Source organism: Pinus tabuliformis, chromosome 6, assembly GCF_031772625.1.
Source record: "Pinus tabuliformis cultivar Carrire ecotype Pingquan chromosome 6, CPIR1, whole genome shotgun sequence".
Classification (NCBI taxonomy): Eukaryota; Viridiplantae; Streptophyta; class Pinopsida; order Pinales; family Pinaceae; genus Pinus; species Pinus tabuliformis.
This window is the reverse complement of record NC_142292.1, coordinates 615,519,211-615,535,521: the sequence shown is the minus strand read 5'-3', so window position 1 is coordinate 615,535,521 and position 16,311 is coordinate 615,519,211. Positions and strand designations below refer to the sequence as shown.

General features: G+C 34.2%; 1 pseudogene; it reads left to right on the top strand.

Annotated features, from left to right (window-relative positions):
- Positions 1–13,155, top strand: part of LOC149260093 (iron-sulfur cluster assembly SufBD family protein ABCI8, chloroplastic-like) — a 131,713-nt pseudogene extending 118,558 nt beyond the window's left edge.
- The last annotated feature ends 3,156 nt before the right edge of the window (positions 13,156–16,311 follow it).

The following is a 16,311-nucleotide window of genomic DNA, read 5'->3' as shown; positions in this document are numbered from 1 at the left end:
TTCACTGCAAGTTCTACTCTTAGGATGAATTTTGACCTCCACAAAAATTCCTCCAAATGGTACCCACTTTCTGCTAATGAAACCGATCCAAAACTGATCCAAAACCTGGATCCAACACCTACAACATGCACCAAAATACATACCTCTGTCCACTATTTGAGATCTCCTTGACTCCTTCAATTTGGGTCTAGTTACGGCACAAAACACAATCCCTAATAGTCCTCTTTTCCACCTAGATTTGTTCCAAAATGATGCGGTTTCCCTTCCTTGAGGGGTTGAGGAGGGATGCTTCAATTAGGGGTTGTCCCAACCTTCAACCAATCCTTTGCCTACCTCTAAAGACCCGCAGCATGCTACAGATGGGCTCCTACAAGATTGCAACTACCTTATAAGGGTTTTCACCCCTATTATTAGCCCTCAAAATAGTCCCCTTTGTTGTGGCCCTCTAACAAGGCACCTAGGCCCTCCTTCTGGCAACTCAGACCTCTGAAATGGGCCTCAAACAACCCTCTTCTCCTTCACTAGTAGCCTCCTCCTTGTTGTGGCCTAGAACAGGAGTATCTCCCTCTCCAACGAGCTTCTATGTTGTGATGTGTTCAAAAATGGACGAGGATTAGAGTCCTCCATCACCTTCTATATATACGCATGAGAAGGGCTCCCTCCATCATATAACATAGGCTTGAAAAGTTGTCACAAGGCTAAATAACATTAAGCCAACCTTGACACTTATTGTGCAAACCCACACATAATCTTCAAAAATTCCTAACTCAAGTTCTAGAGCTCTAATTTGAGTGATCTTTAAAGCGTTGGAATCGTCATGCCAAGCTCTATCACCTCGAATTTTCTCATGCTCAAATTATTCATGGTTTTGGCCCAAATCTCAATGGGTGCAAAACCCCATGCTTGGGTTCCAAGCCCACAAGTGACTCTTGTGGCGCTTTTCCCTCTAATCCCTGAACCCTAGGGATTGGAGTACCTCCTAAGCTACTGAAAAATAAACACTATGGAAATCCAAATTCCCTTCAAAATCCAAAATATTCATGTGGTTCCTTATTGAAAAAAATACAACCACATGGGATATCCTTTATAAGTATTTTCTATGGTGCTAGGATGGTGTGCCCTATGTAAAGGAGATGAAGAAAGCATCAAGCACTTTTTCATGCTATGCCCTTTCTTCAAGAAAGTATGGGAAGTGTGTCAAAATGCAACAAGGTTTCAATCATAGATGGGAAGGGGAAGAACTAGAAGTTGTATGGAAAAATTGGTGTGGAGACCCCTCAAATCATCCTCATCAAGTCGTCCTGCTCATTATTTTTTGGGGCATATGGCTGGCTGGCAAGAAAATAATCTTTCGATAATCAACAATGCTAGAGAGAATTGCAACTGAGATTTGGAAATTATGGCCCATTTTCCTTAAGAAAAAGGCTTTCCTCCTCCTAGACTAATCATGGAAGAATCCACAGACATCACAAAGGTATGGGATTTATTTGATAGTGCCTCTAGTGACTCTACAAACAAGAATGGTGGGGGATATGTACTCTTGTTGTCATCCAATCAATCTTTTCATGCTAATATGGGGTTTTGCCTAGGTATAAACAACAAGGTCAATCTATTGTCTTGTAAACAATTATTTGTCTTTGCAAAGGAAATGGGTTGCACATTGCTTCAAGTGTATAGTGACTCTACGTTAGTAGCCAATTGGCTAAACATAACACAATTTTGCAGGAATTTTCTTTTATGTCCAATTCTAGAAGACATTCAACAACTAAAAGACTCATTCAATTTCTTTATATGTTCACATATCTATAAGGAGCAAAATTTTATGGCTAATGAACTTTCATAATATGGGCTAAACATGGAACAAGGCCTATGGCACATCCAAGAGCAAAGGGACAACATTGCATATGAATTTTACCATTGACCTTTCACTAAAAAAGCTAGCCTAAGATGAACAAGCCTTTTTTTCTTTTTGTAATGTAAACATTCCAAAAACACTAAGTGCACAGTGCACCATAAAAGTTAGCCCTTAAAATGGGCAAGTACAATTTAATTTTTGATGGCTTTTTGTTGGACATATATTCTACAAATGGGACAAACATGTCTCATAGTGCTAGTTCCTTTTCTTACGGATGTTAATGGGTATTTACCTGTTGTTTTGATGGAAAAAATATGTATATGTCTCGGAATAGTGAAAGTAGAAATATTTTTTTAACTATGCCACAAACTTGGGTGCAATTAAGGAATCCACGATGAGCACATATACAAAATGCAATTTTTGTATCTTTCCTGGAAGAATGAAATATTACGGCTTTTTTCCCATGGGAAAAAGAAAATTAATTTTGATCACAAATTTTAATTGTTATCTTTAATTTAATTTAAAGAAATTTATTATTTACTTGCCCCCTTTTACCTATATTACATTATCAAAAATAATTTGTTTAAATAATTCTAACAACTAATTTTGATCTTAATTCAAGAAATTTTCTTTCTTCCCTTAATCTTGTCCTTTCTTTATGTATTTTCCTCAACACTCTTACACCATTATTCAAAAAAAATCTTTTATCCTTAAGGATGGGTAGAGTGTCTATCCAAAACATTGGATGTTTATGCCTACTTACACAGTTCAACTCCAGAAGTCTATCTACAATGTTAAGAATTGGTATGGTCCAAGATGTGTGAGATTCCCCTTGTGATTTTAATGACTTACTTAAATGTATCTGATAGAAATTCCCTAAACCACATGTTAGTCTCACAACCGTAAACTAAACAAAAAAAAATATTAAAGAAATTATTTATTAAAAAAAAGAAAAGATAATACAGTGCTCTATAAGAAGTATTTTCTTTTTTGAAACTATAATAGAGTTATTTAAAAAAAATGTATTTATTAAAAATATTCTAAAATAGATATTAAAAAAGAAACTATTTTTTTAAGTAAGAAATAATGTTTTCTAATAAGAGTGAAAAAAAAAACTCGATGGGGGTGGATGATCATAATGTTAGTGGGGTTGGAGGGTGCCAACCACCCGATCGACACCCAAGGCTCATAAAGGAGGGGGGTAGCATGGCATGCCCCCCCCATGCATCGAATGTGTGAAAATCAAGTTTAAATTAAGATGGATATCGGTCAATGATTCATGACTTCTCTTTGTTGTTTCTTTTCGATGTTGGTCGTTTAGTGCATTCAAGGGTGGAAAGGTTGGCCTAATGGAGACCCTGTAAGCTTAGTCTTCAACCTCTGTGGTGGAAATTCCTTGGTACATTGGTTGTCTTTGATCTGAAATTAAGCAGGAACACAAAAACTTACAGATATAATCATGAACACAAAGATGCAACGAAAAAACACTTCATTTCCTTAATATAAATATACTGAACTATGCTTACAAACATAATGGAAATAAGATAGCTCGGGCAATGGTAGCTTATCTCTAAGAAGATATGTGGTGGATACATACCTATGAACTGAGTTACAATGAGGCTTAAGGGCCTTTTTATTACTGAGCAACAAGAGAAAACCCTAAACAACCAAAACCCTAACCCAAGGAGATGTAACACCAAGAGTTTATGGGCCCTGTTGGGGTTAGTTGGGAAGTCAACTTCCTGGGGTCGTAACTTCGTCATATTTTAATCAATTTGACACATATGATGAATCATTGGAAAGAAATCTCTGAGAAATAGAATTTCTGACGCTATTTCCATAGAAATCGCTAAATATATTTTGCCAAAAAAACATCGTATAGGGCCTCAAAATAGCTCTGGAAGTTGAGGACCCAAAAAACCACTAAAAATAGTAAATTGTGCTACAATTAAAGAAATAGATGAAATTGACTGGGAGATCTAGGTGGAATATGCATGTGGCCACCAATGTCCACTTGGATCATTCCTCCCCCTTAGGAAGCAATGGTCCCCATTGTGTGTAGAGCCTCCATGAGGTGAGGCAATTTTTGTTGAACCTAGTCGTTGGTGTACCACTTGCCCTGGTGGAGGAGTTGGCATACTTTGGAAACTCGATATAGATGTATCCTTTGTTGACAAGTGTTCTTGATCTATGTGTCCATGATCTCATCAGTTGTGGCCTGTTCTATGCAGTCCAGGTTGAGCTCTGTTGGTGTGATTTTTCTGCAATGTCAGATGTGTCCAACAATGGTGGAAAGTATGGCCAAAGGCAATCTACATTGAACACTAGGTGTAGGCCAAGGAACAATGGGATGCTAAGCTCAAAGGCATTATCATCGACGACCTTGGTGATGGTGTATGGCCCATATCAAAGCAGGTGAAGTTTGCGGTGGGGTCCATCAAGACACTCCTTCTACAAATGAAGCCAAACTTTGTCGCCCACCTAGAACTTGTGCGACACTTGATGTTGCTCATGGCACTACTTGTAATTAGAATTGGCTCTATCTAATATATCATGGACCTATTGGCGAATGTGTTGAATGTGCTCAATGAAGTTCTTATCCCTTTCAGCTTCAGAATTCATGTGAGCCGAATCTACCTGAGTGGTTGCAAATGGTATGGCCACATCAATGGGGCATAATGGCTGAAATCCCAACCCTACTTGAAAGGGGATGTGGCTTGTTGAGCTGTGGAGAGCTCTGTTGTAGTTGTGTTGGACATAGGGGAGACTTTCATCCCATGTGCGTGGATGCTTCGAGTTGTACATGCGCAAAATGTGTACGATCATCCTGTTGACAACCTCTGTTTGGCCATTAGTTTAGGGATGGAAGGTTGTGGAATTAGTAAGTTTTGTATCCAACATTGACCAAAGACTTGACCAAAATCCACTCAGGAATCTTCTATCCCGATCTGACATAATGGACTGTGGGATCCGAAGTTGTTCCCACACTGTCTCAAAGAAAAGCTTAGCAGTGGCCTCTCCTGTGATACTCTTCTTGTAGGCCACCATGATGGCCATCTTAGAGAATTTGTCGATGACCAAAAAAATAGAATCGTTGCCATTCTTAGTAGAATGAAGGCCAATTGGCTTGTTGGGCCCTGACCCAGGTTCATCGTTAATTAGACAAGAAAATCCCTACACTACTAGCCCTTTCGACATCAATCCATGGAGCGCGGACTGAAGTCTCACCCGAAGCAGTATGGGGGGATGCAGGAAAGAAGTTTCCGCACCCAGAGATGGTAGTGATGTCATTTTATACCCTAAACATTCCTTCGTGTAGGTCGATAAGCCTTTTAGGGCTTATTGATATACTCTTCCTAGTCCTCCCCTAAACCTCTGCGAAGGTCTACAAATGTCCTTCACGTACCCTAGATAGGTGGATCAGACACTTACACACCTCTATAATTACTCTTACTTTTGTATTCACCCAGATTAGCTTAAATATCTGATAAATTTAACATGCATTAAGGTGATCTTCACGTAAACAAAGATTCTTACTTCCATTCATATAACAAAGAAAAGCATATGGATTCACGCAACAATACATCATTAAAACATAAACCCAGTATTCATCATAACATAATCATATGCATTTATAACAGAAGTAAAATAGATCATACACAAATAATACCAGAATAATTATTTTTACTGATGCTTCAGATCTTCTTTACAGACTCTAACCGCCCTGTGCACACAGCTGCAGGGGTCCGCGCACTCAGTTGCGGTTTCTACTCTAGGCCTCTGTGCACACAATTGCAGAGCCTCCTTCCTATACTAATATTCTTCTCTCTTAGCTCTCACAGACCCATTACATTCATCAGTGACTCCAAAACATACCAATATTGAACTGAACTCCATTAGACTCTTCTAAGACTCCCCTTTTTATACAATCCCTTGGTCCACAGACCATGGGAAGATCTCCTAAAGCGGCATGACTTACATAAACAAAGGGTGGAAACCCTTTATGAAACTTTATATCTTCGTGCTCCACAACTACAAAATGCGGAGAATTTACACTTTTTTATCCAAAAACTTGGGCTTTTTGCCCCAAAACTTGGGTTTTTAACCCCAAAAATGACCCTAGGGGACTCGTTCCCAACAGGCCCCCAAAAAAATATTGTGACTCACCCCCGAGTCACTCTATTGGCACGAATATTTTGTCACGAATACCTCCCAACTCCACTTGTACCACTGCAACTTCGGCGGCACATTGCGTCGCCGCCTGCTTAACCTGCTCCACTAGCTGCTCTGTTGTTGGTCCTGCACTATCAACCTTGATTTGTTACTGTGTTGCCTATAGGCTAGCCAATTTTCCCTCAATTGTGGCAATGATCACATAGCCTTCATCCAGCTAAAGCCCCAATCTGGCCTTCAGTACTGCCTCTTTTTGTTGTGCTGCATCCACCTGTTCCTTCAGTCCCTTTGCTTCCTGCAGCTTGGCCAACCTCTGTGTGATGGCGATGGTGTGTCATCGCTCTGACCTCGTCGTAGTGCTGTTGTAATTCCCTTGTCTCTATTGCTAACCTCTGCAGGTTGGGATCTTCTTGCAAACTGGTAAGTACCTCCAGTGACTACTCAAAGAGCATAGTGCAATCTGTTACCGTGACATCTACTGTAGTAACTGCATCCTTGGCATCTACCTCACACTACTAGTAGAAAACAAGTAATTAGTGACTAGGTGACTAAAAACTTTAGTCGCCATAGCTTTTCCAAGTGAAATACTACCAAAAATGAGCAATCTTAAGTGACCAAACTAAAAACGACTAACATTAATCACTAATTTAGTCACGAGTTAAAATATGTGACTAGCTAATAAGTAATACAACTGAAAATGACTAACATGAATGAATAATTTAGTCTAAGAACAAAAATACAACTACCTAACAAGTACTACAATAATATGAATCAGTTTTTTATGTTAGTCATCTTAATTGTGTTAAGCAATCTAAACTTACAAGTGATAGGGGATTGAAAGTTTGTTAAATATTGGTTGAAAGGTTATCCTTTCTTAAACACTTATTCATCCTCACATGGTGTATAGGTGAGCCAACTTTGCATTATTTATCTCTAATAATTTGTAATTTTAAAAATACATTTTTAATAAAAAAATTATTTTATGTATTTTTTTAAAATCTATTCATTGAATCTAATTGGATCTAGTTCCAATTTGAAATTAATTTGAAGGGCAATTTTAATTTTTAATACTATAATATCAAATAAAAACTACTTTAATTTCATATTAACTGACCTAGATCCATCTTAACCCTATATCTATCAGTGCCGAGAGGGGTCCTATCTCTCGAGGTTCAAACTTTTTTTCTAGTGAAAAACGTGAGGAAATGTTCGCACCTCGAGAGATTGGATCCCTTTTGGCACTTGATAGTTATAGGGTTAATATGGATCTAGGTTGGTTATATAATACTATATAATATCTATATTTGTATTTGTGTCTCTCTTTTATTCCCTCTCTCTATCTCACCCCCCAAACATACACACACACACTCTCTCCCTCTCTTCCCCTTCTCTGTCTATCTCTCTCTTCCCCTTCTCTCCCTCTCTATCTATATCCTTCTCTCTATTCTCTCCCGCTCTATTGTCTCCCTCACTCTCTCTCCATGACTCCCTTTTCACCCCCTCTTTCACTCCACCTTTCTCCCTCTATGTTTTTCTTGTTCCCTCCCTCTCCTACCCCCTCCAATTCCATCTCTCTCTCCTCATCTCCATCTTCCTTCCTCTCTATCCCTTATCTCCCGCCTCCCTCTATCTCTTGCCCCCAAATCACTCTCCCTCTATCTCTCTCTCTTCTGTCCAACTCTATCACTATCTCCCCTCCTCCTTGTCCTTTTCCATCTCCCCCTTCTCACTCCTCTCTCTCTCCACCTCTATCTCTCTATGCCTTTTTTCTTTCCTCCCTCTCTCTCCCACTCCAACTCCATCTCTCTCTCTCTCTCCCCTCTTTCTTCCATCCTCTCATTCCCTCTCTCCCACCTCACTCTCTCTGCCCCCCATCACTCTCTTTCTCTCTCTCTCTCTCTCTCTCTCTCTGTGTCCTCCAACTTTTTCACTATCTCCGTCCCTCTCTCTGCCCCCTCCCCAACTCTCTCTTAAATTTGATCACATTGTATTGTGTTTAAAAAATTATCTTGTAAAATATTAAACCTATATTTTGGATCAGTCATGTCAAAGAAAATAAAATAATGGAAAACTTTAAAAAATCATGCACTATATTTAATCTATTATAATTAGTCAATTTGCTTGCTCTCATCCCTTTGATCCTTAGCTAAGATCGATCTATTCTGGTTCTTATATATATATAGATATATATATATATATAAAGAACCAACATAGATCCATCTTAGCTTAAATTTATTAAAACCTTAATTTATTTTCTATGGGAATATTTTTAGTAGTCGTGAGGATTGATGGTTTAAATATATCTCAAATTGTAACATTTTCCATTTTATATTCAATTAAAAATATGTTGTAAAATTAAATTAAAATAAAATATTTTTACTATGAAAAAAATTATGGTTTTTTGGAATGTGGTATTGATAAGCCATGGTATTGGCCCATGGTATCATAAAAAAGATTTACAAGTTAATATATATGGTAAAGTGAGGGTGAATATCCATGTTTAACAATCTTGTCATATTGTTATAAAATATTTTGATTGTGATTTTTTTTTTGGCATGTGGTATTGCTATAAAATATTTTGATTGTGAAATAATTTATGTTTTTTGGGCATGTGTTATTGATAATCCATGGTATTATAAGAAAGGCTATTTTTTACAAGTTAATAATATCTACCGTAATGTGGGGGTGAATATCCACAGTTAAGATTCTTGTCATATTGTTATAAAATATTTTGGTTGTGAAATACGTTATAGTTTTTGGACTTGTAGTATTGATAAGCCATGATATTGGCCCATGGTATTGTAACAAATCCTATTCACAAGTTAATAACAAAATCAAAATATAACAAATTGAATTTTATTATTTTTATTAATTTAACTTTTTATTATTAATTGGGTTCATATTTAAATGTTTACACTCGTCCCAATAACATTTTTAACTTCTTCTTCTTCTTTTAATTTAGTGTCTTACAAAAAAATAATAAATTCTTATTAAAAATAAATCATTTAACCCAATTGCAATTTATATATTTTATTTTATATTATAAATATTTCTTTTATTTTTTCGAGAAAAAATAACAAATTCTTATTAAAAATAAATAATTTAACCCAATTGCAATTTATATATTTTATTTTATATTATATAAATATTTATTTTCTTTTTCATTTCCATTTTAGTGCTGGGTTCGAATAAAATATTCATGGACTACAACATGACATAATTGCAGACGAAGACCATCAACGTGATATATGGATTTCATGGGATTCGAACCCTAGATGGAGTTTGTATGGGAAACACCTTAGGAGAGCATCAATGATTAGATGGAGGAAGGGCAAGGTCATTGGTGTGGAGATTTTGATAATTTGTACATGGGTATGAATTTGGACTCTATTCTTACTTTTTACTAAAGATGATTTAAAGATGATTTTTGTTCTTATGGGTAAATAATTTTGAGGGTTTATATGATCAAAGCATAAATTTAGATTTTGGTAATTTGTACATGGGTATGAATTTTGAATCCGTTCTTACTTTTTACTAAAGATGATTTTTGTTCTTATGGGTAAATAATTTCGAGGGTTTATATGATCAAAGCATAAATTTTATCTATAGTTGAGGGTTTAATGATTATGATAATGTAGACCTTGATTGCGGAAAAAAATTCATCAAAATACAATGCACAAATAAGCATTTTACATGTCCTTATTGTACAAAGGGTTTAATGGTTATGATAATGCAAATATTGATTGCGGCCAACAATTCATCAAAAGACAATGGACAAGTAAGCATTTTACATGTCCTTATTGTACAGATCAATCCCTAAATTTTCCAGGGTCAGAATGCATGATTTTTTATTTTTTCTTTTCACATTTTTTTGATGGTTGATTGTTTGTGTAATGGACTCTACCATGCCCAAACTCAAAGGGCTCGAGTGATGCCAACAAATTTTTTGTAGGATGCAAATGCTAGACCTTCCTCAAACTTTGTTACATGAAATTAAAATTTCTTGTAATCATGAACATAAATTATTTTCTGTTTCATCCTTAGATTTTGATCTCAATGCCTACAATTTTAAACCATGTTACTATATTTTAAGTAGAATATACTTAGATCCATTAAACCTTACAAATCTCCAAAGTTTAGATTAATTTTAGATAAAAAGAAGGAACCTAAATGGATTTTGCAATTTAGTTTCAATGCGTTCAGACAATGATTAAAAATGGAAGATCCCAAATGGTCTGATAAATTTTACCCACCCATCAATTTCCAAGACCTTTTCTATTATTCTGTACCTAAACAAAGAGAGTAGAAGAAGAAGAGGAGCCTGGATGGGGTGGACCCTGACTTGCTTGATACTTTTCAAAATTTGGGCATGCCCTTGACTAGATGAAGAGATTGACCAATGTTGTTATAGATGTTGTTTTTGACAGTGTTTTCATTGCTACCATGCATAGGTAGACTCTATAGGCATTTGAGGTTATATTTTTCTCATTATAAGAGGTAATTTAGGAGTATCTTTATCTAGTTAGGAAGTAGCTTGGCAGGGTTGTTCCTCCTCTTGATAGTTATTATTTTGCATTGTATTTTTTTTTTAGTGATAGCTCCTTCTATTAAATCCCCAAGCACACTTTGTCACCCATGGAAATATCCACTTATTTTAGGATGAATGAAATGGTGACCAGGCAGTTTGAGAGGACTCTTATGACAATATATGAGAGGATTTCTATGACATATATTAAAGGATGCACTGCACCATTTTATGACACTAATCATCTACATGCCATAGTAGTGGAACTCTATTGCACCGAGGGAGCAATGATAAAGTATTCCACTATAAATAATTGGTATTTCAGGGATGAGGAATGAAAACGTGAGATTTATAATTTTATTAAGAAAATAGGTTTGTACAATGGAGACAAATCAAGGATTTTACAGATCTGAGTAGAGACTCATTCAACAATCACCTAGAAATACTCAAACATTGTTTTGAAAGGCAATGATGCAATTGGAGAGTTCTATGCTATTGCCTTGAAAAATAAATATCAATAGTGGGGAAAAACATGATCCATATAGGGAAGAATTGTAGGAGTAGGATTGTTTCTAAAATTATATCTATAGGCAATTCAAGGGAATACTACAGAGGATTAGTGCAGCTGCAACCAAATTCTCATAATGCAAGGGATTTTTCAAAGTGTGATTTGATGCTCATTGGTGACCCGGAAGTTGCAAATACTTATTATTATGTTAAGGTACAATTGAGTTGCATTATAAAGTCTCTAATTTCATTTATTTATATTCCTTCTTGTGTCCTTGTCTATCTTAATTTCATTGTGGTAGGATTGGAATGGGTTAAAAAATAAAGAATATCATTGAGTAAAATAGACACCCACATGTCACTACATGTCATTGTGCATACTCTTTGTTTTTTATACAATTAGAAGTGAGCAATATGATGTGTTCACAACTAAAAATCCTAGCATGCAAGATGAATCTAGTCTTAGCATGGAAATTGAAACCAATAATCATAAAATATCAATAAATTTGTGACATAGAGTAAAAACACAATAAAAGATTCTATGCCAACGTTGTCTATTTAGTGCAAGATACTACTAATATTTCATAATTTTCAAAGATGTTGGATGTCATGAAGATTCCCTCAAGCAAAGTTACTAACTTGAAGATAAGATGGTCGATGAAACTATTTACTTAAAATAGGATAAATTTAGGTAATTAAAACAAGTTTGAAAATTGCTAGAAGCACCACCCTTGTTTATTTTAAATAGGCTAAATTCAGGTAATTAAAACAAGTTCGAAAATCACTAGAAACACCACCCCTACATCATTTTATTTCCAGATGTACAAGATAATATTGAATAAAATTATGAGCACTTCGATTAGGTTGATTTTTTTAAAAGCTATATTCATTATTAAATATAAGATATGACAAGGATGGCTCATAATTTTAAAGTCTGTATCCATCACCAACTACAAGATAATAGCTAATGAGATGAGAATTTTTTGTCTTGATATAACATGTAAACGTCATATTACTTATAACTCATGCATATTGTATCTTATTGTGCATATGTTAATTGTATAACTTCAAACTGGGTAATTTTTTACATTTAAATTGTCAAATATGTAGAAGTTACATTACACTAGCTTAATTCCAAACACAAATAAAATAATAGAAATATGGCAGGGGAATGAGTAATAATTTTCAAACTATTTTAAAATTTCGCCTTGGTTGGTGAAGAACCAATTCAATGTTATTTTTGGTGGAGTATTAAGTGTTATATTACACTAGCTTAAATCCACACACAAATAAAATATCAGAAATATGGCAGAGGAATGAGTAACCATTTTCACATTGTTTTAAAATTTCCCCTTGGTTGATGAAGAACCAATTCAATGCCATTTTTGGTGGAGTATTAAGTTATTAACCGAAGATAAAAAATGTTAGTCTCTTAAATAACCAAAAAATGATATTTAGAATGGTATATAGAAGTTACTTTTCACGTAGCTATATCTACTCTGACTTAACTATAATATTCCAACTCCATTTTTTTATATACAAGTTACATTTACGTGTTTTAGATAGAAGTTACATTTTACATAGATATATCTACCATGATATAAATATAATGTTCCAACTCCATTTTTTCACACTTTTCAACTTTTTAAAGATTTGTCTATTTTAGTGTCATTATGCAATTAGATAGTTGATATTGTTTAAGACATCTCCTATTTCCAACATTTCGAATTCTTAAGTGGGATCTTGGGTAGTTTTTGTTACTACCATATATCATGTTTTAAGTACATGGTGTTTTATAATTCACCCAAGGGAATTTAGGAGCAACCTTGAATTGCATGCTTGTTTCCATTATACATCTAATATTTGCAACCTTTTCCACATGAATAACCCAATAGCCCATGTTGAACATGAAGCAAATACCTCAAAAATTGGGGAATATCAGTGATTATATTTCCATAGGGGGATAGATCTAGAGAAGGAAACAACGACTATCATAAATGGCTTTTTCCAGGTTGTATTTAATGAAATCCCACTAGAATTCGCTACTAAAGTAAATCAATTGATGAATTTGAAGCTTGAAGGTAGTGTTGAATAGGTGTTGCAAGGTATCTCTATAACACTATCTATCTACATGATTATAATGCCATGAGATGGTGTCTCAATAACACTATTGTCCAGTGACAGGTGCTAGACATAGATAGCTTTCTCATGTCCTACGCGTAAATCGTATCATTATATTTCTATGAAATCTCGGAATGTGTTCAAAGTTGGTCTCAGATAAGGAAATATGTATGTACTCTTGAATTTATCTATGTTGTAATAAGATCAAAAATAAAGTTGTCATTGCAAATAATTGGGATCTACCATGTAAGTTTACTTTACTACATGGAATTCTTGATTTGTTAGATCCCAATTAGTCAGTGTTGAATTTATTTTTGTTGTAATGAGATTAAGAATAAAGTTGTCATTTTAATCACTGAAATCTACCATGTAAGATTTATTCACTACATGAAATTATTTATTTGTTAGAGCCCAACTTATTAGGATTATGAAGAGTCCTCTTTCATGACAATATTTATGAATGCTCTATTATTTCTCAAAGAATTACATATTACAGAAAGGTGGAAAATAAATGAGATGCAATTGAATGATTTCTATTTTAAAATGTGTGGAGAGAGTATAAAATCATTTTTTGTTGCGTTCAAATATTTTGGAGCACCCACTAAAGTGCTTCATTTTCCTCCTAGTTAATTCCATTTCTCCTATCCCAATGCTTCTAGAAGTCCTTCCCCAAAGTGATATCTTAACTATCTTGGAGGGAAATTGACGACTTGATTGGAACTCATGCATTACAATTTGATTAGGAGAAAGAGATGAGAAAGCTTCATATTATTCAATATATTCCGCAAGTTAAAACCATATCTAATGATTTCCCTTCTGTTTAATTGATACGACAATCACTTGAGCATTTGTTAGGATTTTGAGACCTTTTTCAATGATTTATTTATTTTTGAGACCTTTTTCAATCATTTTTTATTTTATTTTTATTTATTTATTTATTTTTATTTTTATTTTTATATTTATATTTATATTTATTTTATTTTATTTTATTTTATATTTATTTATTTTTTCTTTTGAAAGTTATGTTCTCAATTAAAGAAATTAAAGAAAAGCTGAAAATGATGCAATGGAAGGATTTTCTTTTTTAGTGCCTAAGAATGCCTTGCTAATGTGAAGGGCTTGGTATTTTCTTGACCCAGGATTAGTCGCATTTGACTTCCTAACATTTCTTTTAATTTCATTTTTGTTGTGTTTATATTGCTATCCTTGAAGTTGGTGATCTACTGTGTGTGTAATAGGAAGTATTAACTACTAAGCACTCTCAAAGGTGATATTGATGGATGACTGACTTTAAATGTCCCTACTTGACACTTTAGTATTACATGATCATGAAAAGAAATTATTAATCAATATTAAAGGGAAGATGATTAACATGCAGTGTTTCTTGACTTGTCATATAATTACTGCATTTTGGCCCCCAATAATATATTTGAGGCTACTTTTTGGTTGTTACTTGTGGAGCTTCCCTTTGGCTCAAAAAAATATCAAGGATAAATGTCCACTGCATTGGCATTGGACATCATCAAAGAGGAAATCACCAAAAGTAGTAGAGGACATGGGAGAAATTGGTACAATGAGCGGATATCCGCTAGAGAAACAACGATGCACCATAATTTCTTGCATATTTAGATTCACTCAAATTAACTAGTCATAAAAAGTACAATTTTCTTTTTCCCCGAATATTTTCATGTATACATAAATACTAAAAATGCAATTTCAGACTAATTATTCAAACTAATAATTATTTGATAGTCATAATTTATAATTAAATACTATAATATGATTAATATTATAGGACACAACTATTGAGTCTACCTGTGAGGGGCATTGTGACAATATATGTACACTTCTAATTGTATTAGACAATCATCTCTCAGAGTGTGATATCCATCCAACAAAATGTACTCCTAGAGGCCATTGTGGGATTGAAATTTTTTCTTTCAGTGGACAAGTGGTGATATATTTTCTTAGGCCTTAGTGTTTTGCTTCCCTAAGGTTTTGACACTACTCATAGCTAGTGACACTACTCATCTTGGAAAGTTGAATCATTTTGTCTCCACAATCCAATATGATGTTGGGTCAATCTCATGATCCTAAAAAAATAGGTCATAATAGCGAGGATCTTTTACTGTGGGCAAAAGAATACCCAAATTTAAGGAACATGACTCTTTTAGAACAAGCAATAAGGATATTTTTTACCCTGATCTTTTTTTTTCCATTTGTTTTAACAAGTTATCTATTGCCTGCTATTTTTAACATGTAACTTAGCTGGTATGATTGTGCCTAAGGTTTTGTTGAAGGTTGAATTCTAAGTTCATAAGGTGTTATTTTCTATGGTGACATTTTATTTTCTTTGTTTATACATGTCATCGAGCCTCATAGTGGCCACTATCAAATGTTGAGGTATATGTTGCATAAATCTTTTATAGTCTACTTTATTTTATATTCAATTATTCATCATCTTTCATGTCATATACTCTGCATTGTATCTTCTTTCATTTTCAGGAGAGGAACTCAATATTGATGGTAAGAAGCAGCAATTGAAGAAAGAGGAGAACAATAACACTGGAGTGACAAATGAAAAATGAGAAAGCGAAGATAATATGTCTAGTGATACCCTTAGAGCCAATATCTTTCATAAGACACACTCATAGAGACTGATGGTCAAGTCTTCAGAGTTGGTGAATTCACTTGCAATGTTTTGGCAACACAGTGATAACATTTTGAAATGATGAAACAATATTTCATGTGCAAATTGTAGTCCAACCGATATTAAGTTGGAAACTCATATCATAATACTTGATATTTTATATCATAAAATTTATATGTTTGAAATTATTTTTATTTGCACTTGATATTATTTAGTCTTGTAACTAACATATGTAACTTTGTGTTATCATATTAGATAAACATGCACACTGTATGACATTTTCTTAAAATTTAGTCGCAAAATCATACTAATTAATTTATGTTGATTAATAATAAACACATAAAATCAATATAAAATTACTAAATTAGTAGTTTATATTAATTAATGATGAACACAAATAAAATGAATATATGACTAAATTAGTCATTTATAATTATTATGAATGAAATTAAATGAAATGAATAGAAACACCTAAATCAG